The 6,457-nt window shown below is 48.7% G+C and overlaps 1 long non-coding RNA gene across 2 annotated transcripts; it reads right to left on the bottom strand.

Moving 5' to 3' along the window:
• Positions 1 to 775: 775 nt before the first annotated feature.
• LOC123827068 lies at positions 776 to 5,584 on the bottom strand. 2 transcript variants are annotated; one of them, XR_006787169.1, is made up of 4 exons: positions 5,478 to 5,571; positions 2,305 to 2,341; positions 1,402 to 1,556; positions 776 to 884 (listed from the first exon to the last, which is right to left on the bottom strand). It is a non-coding gene; the product is annotated as an uncharacterized LOC123827068 (long non-coding RNA). The 2 variants fall into 2 exon arrangements; XR_006787168.1 differs by lacking the exon at positions 2,305 to 2,341 and having other exon boundaries at positions 5,478 to 5,584.
• Positions 5,585 to 6,457: the final 873 nt, after the last annotated feature.

Genomic DNA, 6,457 nt, shown 5'->3' with positions numbered 1-6,457 from the left:
CCTGCAACCCAGGCAGGTACCCTGACTGGGAATCGAACCTGCGACACTTTGGTTCGCAGCCCGCGCTCAATCCACTGAGCTATGCCAGCCAGGGCGAGTCTGTTTCTATTTTGTTTATTCATTCATTAGCAGCTACTGTAAAAAACAGCATGGAGACTCCTCAAAAAATTGAAAACAGAACTGCCTGATGACCCAGTGATTCCATTCCTGTGTATATAGTTGAAGAAACTAATTTGAAAGGATTATATGAATGCTTATGTCCACTGCGGTGTCATTTACATTGGCCAAGCTATGGAAAGGCTCATAAATAGAGGAATGGATAAAAAAGCAGTGAGACATACAATGGAATATTACTCAGCTGTGAAAATAATACAGTTTTACCATTTGCAACGGCATGAATTGACCTAGAGGTTATCATGTTCATTAAAATACGTCAGTCAGAAAGACAAATACCATAGGATTTCACGTACACGTGGAATCTAAAGTGGAGGGGGTTTTCCCCAGCAGAGAAGGGATGTAGAAGTGGGGGCAAGGAAGGACTGAAGGCAACAGAGGAGGGAAAATCCCTGGTGTGTCTTTGGGAAGCAGTCAGCCAATTATCTATATTAAATACCCAATGGGATTGGTACCTCAGTGGAAAAATCAGACACAGTGGTTGTTTGACCCAAGCCTGGAGTTTTTGTTTTGTTTTTATGTAATCGTCACTAAGCAAACAGAATGAATACAGATAATTTCCAGGTAATAAATTAGATTAAACATTTATATTATGTTCAGGTCAAGGGGTAAAGAAGATGTGGGGGAGGACGGAAGGAGAAGGTGGAGGTCAGGGTTGGGAATTTCCTGTTTAGACAGGATGGTATCTGGTCAGTTGGTGATGTTTGATCCTGAGAAGAAAAAAATAAAAGATTGTGAAACCCTATTGAAAGGATCCAAAATACTCCACTCAGCTGGAAAACCACCTCTCAAGTCTCCAGCTCCTTTTTCCTAGAGATGGTTTTATTGCTAAGAGTGGTAAGTGGAAAAGGGATTTAAAGAAAAGAAATTCTGATTTGTAATCATAGTATCTGGTATTCACGCCACACTTTCTCCCAAGATGCCCAGATCATTGCAGGGAAGTGATGTCATTCACTTCTTACAGCCTCATCCATGCCTCCCTTACCCCCCTAAGCCTGCCCAGCCTGGACGGAGGCGGGTAGCCCCGGACACGGCTTCCCCCGTGGTCCGCATGGAGACCCAGTGGGCTCTGCCGTGACTCTGAGACCTCTGTCTCAGCTCCTGTCACTCAAGAACACTAGACATCTGCCTACTTGTTCACAGCGAGCCCCTCACATGCCAGCCACACTGGACATTAAGCGGTGTCCACCTTTTCTAAAAAGTTCCAAAAAAAGGAAACACCCCGACCTTCTTGGAAGGTGTGTCCGAGCCCCAGCAGAGCGAGGAAGCTCCTCTTGACTGTAACGCAGCTCTCGTCGGCTGCAGTGCAGCACTGGTCTTTCCAGGCCTGTTTGCCGTTGGCACCACGGACAGGTATCGTGCCCACCACCTCAAGGAGCTGCCTGTGTGCAGATGTGAGATTAGTGTTATTTCAGTGAATGAATGTGACCACCACACTACAAGACTTGTAGATAGTGTTTAAACACATAGGCATCAATAGTGTTTCTAGCAGTAAGACAAAACAAGGAGCTCGGGATTAACCTCTCTGCTTTACTCCTCACCAGCCACATCATCTTGAACATGTACCTTTATTTCCTCTATTAGTGTTTTCTTAGCTTCGAAGCGAAATAAGGCCACCTGCCTATTTCACAGGGCCAGTGTGACAACCAGATGGGATTGCATTAGGTATAACGCTTTTCAATCTGATCAGGACGATGTACCTGAAAGGAATTGCTGCTATTTCTTTTAAAAATTGGGGAGAAGTGTCTATGGGCTTTAGCATCTTCAACGCCTATTACGTGAGTTTCGTCTAGATTTTAAATAGGAAACAGAGGGATGGGAAGTGGAAGGAAAGAGAAACTGGGCAGGGTGATTTAGGAAGGTCATGAAAAGGTGCTTGAACTTTAAAAATTAGGAGGAAGGTGAGTGGTATCACAGCTGAAGAATAGAATTGCTCGTCAAAACAATAGTTGCAAAGGAAAATCATCCCAGTTTCTTACTGACCTTCAAAATCACCTTTTGGTCTTTCCCATGGGGTCTCTGCCCCATCATCTCCCTCGCCCTCTCTGTGCTCCCCTCTCTCTCTCTTCTCCGCACCCCTCCAAGAATTTTGAGCTGTTTTTACTACTTTTGCAATCACTTCTCTCGTACCTTGGAAGGCATCACCCATCACTGGTCCTTGATAAAGCTGAGGATAAAGAGAATGGAATTAAGTTCCAACAGGTTCCCAGAGCTCAGGCCTCTCATTTATGCCTTTCTTCTACCTGAGATTTCAGCATCCATCATTCCTGACAGTCTCTTGCACGGGGAGGCCCCTTCTAAATCTGTACATCGCAGGTGCTCCAACAGGGAGGGCAGCTTGCCTGCAGCATCTCAACAAGTCTAGATGTCTATCTTGACATCTAGGCCTGCAACACTGAACGCACAGCACACGTAAATTAGACATTACCCATGTAGCCTAGAGTTGGTTACTCCAGCAGCTCACCTGTCATGGCCCCTCGCCCCCAGTCCTGCCACCATGACGCCAAAAGTGAAACGCCACAATTTCATACTATCTCACAGAGAAAGGATGCACTAACAGACGACATCGAACCTTCCAGCCTCCTTCAGTTGTCCTAAAATGTTGATCCTCGTAGATCTGGAAACAACTAAAGATATGGCCTTGCTTATTCTATTTCCAGTCAATGCTCCATTCGAATCCTCTCAGGAAGGGGTTTGTACATGATTTTTCTTAGAAGTTCCACAGGCAGAAACTTTGCAGTGTCCTCGGGTCACTCGTTCAAATGCTTTGCATTCTGACATCTCGGCCAAGCGTTATAATTATTAAGACACTTGAGTACTGACTGCTAAGCATACATTTCCTTTTCTTTTCCCTGATAATGCCACTCTGTTTTCATCTAGCAGAAATACCCCTTGGTCTCAATAAAGTCCTGTTCTGGTCCAACCACGAGGCAGGTCTGTGCCCCAAAGGATCCTGGTAGCTTTCTTCTCCTGGGACTTAGGAGAATCGAATGACCCTGGAGTGAGCTTCTTTCTTGCTCCACAAATATCCTGACCTGTTCTGCAGCTGGCCTTTGTGAACCTGGCCCCCCCAGCTCTCCTCTGACTCATGGAGCCTCCTATGTCGGCCCCCCAAAATAATCCCTAGTCCCCAAGTGGGTTTTGTTTTTGTTTGTGTGGTTTGGCTTTTTCTTTTCCTTCAAGACTACCAGTGTTCATTTTGTTTGCTCCTAATGAAAGAACCTAATTTAACTTTATTATAATTATTCTTTTCCTAAACAAGAATATTCCCACCCAGGGCCCCCGACATACCATCCTTATATTAGAATTTAAAAATCTGATTTGTATCCCCCTGACCCCCTTTCCCATTTTCAGATTCATAAATCCAGTGGACTAGGCCTCCCCATCAAAATGTACACAGTCGTGCTGCGTGTACCAAACCCTCGCAGTTCTGCAACAGATCACTTTTTTAAGCATGTACGAGGCCGTGATCACTACCCTGAGTGTTGGAGACCTCATAGTGGTCCATTTCCTTCAGAGACCCACAGTCTTGTGTGACCCGTAGAGAGGTAAACACTCTATTCCACAAGGTGTGCTAAGTGCTGTGCTGGGAAAACCAAGCCCCAGCTTCAGGAAAGGCTTCCTCAAGGAGACACTATCCAGGTAGGCCTGGAGTTAGCCGGGTAAATGTGGGAGTCCGGCGAGGTCTGGCTCTTTGCGGCTCTCATCGCTTTCCTTACTTGTTTGTTGTCTGAAATGCCCTCACTTCCTGCTAGAAGTCAGTGACGGTCTGGGTGCCGCCGTGAGCTCCTCTCTGTTCACCTCAGTATCCCAGGAAGAGAGCCTGGCACATAGTAGGCGCTGAAACAGTTCTGCATAAACATGCTTGGAGCAAGGGTCACCTCCTGAGTGGGTGCCCAGGCCCTCCCCGAGAAGCCCTCCTCTCCCTGCCTCGGACCTCCCTGGAGGACACCGTGCTGTTCCCGACTGCGGCCCTTTGTGCACGAGGCCCTACGCTCCCTCTTCCTTCCCCTGCCTGACCCGCCCCTGTTATCTCTCGCCGCCTAAGCATCAGGTTCTCATCAACCCCTCCTGGACACACTCCCGACCCTGATCTTCTCCCCGCCCTCCCCACCCCCCCCAGGCTGGGTCCCCCTCCCTTCTCCCCACCCCACAGGACCCTCGCCAGCACGCTGTCATGGTGCTTCCTGCCAAGGCTGCCAGATTTAGCAAATAAAAACACAGGACATCTAGTAAAATTTGAACTTCTGATAAACAACATTTTTTTTTTAGTATAAGTATTCCCCATGCAATATTTGGACAAATTTGTACTTAAAAATTATTCCTTGTTTATCTGAAATTCAGATTTTACTGGGTGTCCTGTGTTTTATCTGACAACCCTACTCTCCGCACTGGGTTTTGGCTTCTGATTTTCCCTGTTTCTCCCCATTCACACACATCCTTGCAAAACGTTTCTTCTTTTGCCTCTCCTCCAAGGGCTGTGACTTACTCAGATCAGACCCTTAGGCCCCTGAATGCTACGCGTGAGGTTAGCCTCTCGGCCGCTCCGCAGACCCAGATGGGAGCCCACATCACCTGTGGGCATCCCTGATGCCTCCCCACGGGCCGGTAGCCAAAAGTGATGGGGACGCAGCTGGGTGTGGGGCACGCAGAGAAGAAAATAACTCTTCTAGCTTACCACTGGGATAAATTTTTTCTTCCTACTGGCCAATGCTCCCTCCCATCATCTTCTCCAAAGCCGGCAATCTCAGGAACCAACGGTAGCTCTGTTGTTGGGAGGGGCTGGTCAGGTGACAAGATGCAGTGACCGCAGAGACGACCATCATGACTGTGTGTCTCCAGTTCTGGGCATTTACTGAGTGCTCCTTAAAATCATCTCATGCAACCCTCATAAGAACTTATGAGGGAGGGAAATAGTCTCCCTATTATACAGATCATCATCACCCCCATTGTACAGAAGAGGAAGCTGAGCTGAGAAAGTTTAAACACTGGATCCAAGGAGCGTAGCGGTGAACCAGGGGTGGGGTGGGGGCCGGGCACTCTCCGCTCACACCCCCGTCTGTCCTGACGCTGTGCTGGGACAGGGCCGAGGAACGTGGTGGGTGCATCTGGGTGCCACCCCATCTTATCCATACGAAGGGTGAGCGTTTTCTGGGACGTGACTCTGGATATATACATTCTAATTCTCACCAGCCTTTCCCGTGCTGTCTCACCTCTTATACACTTCATCCCCCCTCCCCCCACTCAGTTACGACCTGCCCGGTGGTTCCCCAAGCTCTGCAAAGACGTTTTTGAAGCCTCACCTGGAATAGACCCGGCCTTCCCAGGCCCCTGAGGGGCCCAGGGCCATGCTGAGTGGATGTGTTTCCTGAAGCTGCAGCGTGAGTGGGAGCTCTGCCCACCCTCTCCCTTAGCCTGGCAGCTGCTGAGCAGGTGGGCCCCTCCCCTGGTGGCTTGGAACCTAGCCTTGTTCTGTGTACCTGGAGCCTTGGGCAGCCATCCAGGTCTTAATTGCAAATACACCCACTTTTCACGGTTTCAGCCTTTGCTAATTGCCAAGGCCGTTTGACCTGGAGCTCAGGTTTGACTCCCACGTAAATCCTGAGTACCTTCTCCCTCTCCCCCCCCGCCCCCCCCGCCCCCCCGCCCCCCGCCACCTTACCAGCAAGTGTAATCACAGGATCACAGGGAGAGCCTTGGAGCTGATGTCAGGCAGAGATTGTCTCATCTCATTTCTCATTTTCCAGATGAGGAAATAGAGGGCTAAGAAAGGTTAGAGATTTAATCAAGCTCAAGGAGTTAGCAGTGATTTGTCTTATTTGGAAATAAGGCTTGAAGACATGAATCAAGCACCGCAGAGAGCACTGGCTGGTGGGTCTGGGCTATTCTGATGACAGGCTGTAGCCCCAGTGGATACGAAAGAGGACACAGTTGGGTCTCATGAACCTTCTGGCTTGGCTATCAACCAGGCTCTACATAGTAGGATAATTCAAGGTCTCTGTCCCTCATGTGACTGAGACTTTCGGAGAGGTTTGTTTATTAACTTTCTGAGGATCGTTCCTAGAATGGGCTCTTTGGGGAACCAGGGAGATGTGGGCAGATGGAGGTTGGAGGATTGCCAGATGGCGAGACTGTACGAGGAGTTTGCATGTGGGCTGGAGACAGCAATGGGAAAACCCTCAGAATCCTACCAAGCCCCCAGAGTTTAGAAACCTCTGTAAGCCGGGACTCAAACCCAGGCCCGAAAGTGTTTTGTTATTTGCTCGTTTTCTTTCCAGTTAAG

The sequence above is a fragment of the Phyllostomus hastatus genome, unplaced genomic scaffold (assembly GCF_019186645.2).
Source record: "Phyllostomus hastatus isolate PE091 unplaced genomic scaffold, TTU_PhHast_1.1 phas_contig_137, whole genome shotgun sequence".
NCBI lineage: Eukaryota > Metazoa > Chordata > Mammalia > Chiroptera > Phyllostomidae > Phyllostomus > Phyllostomus hastatus.
Note: the sequence above shows the minus strand (reverse complement) of the source record. Positions and strands in the feature narration are given on the sequence as shown.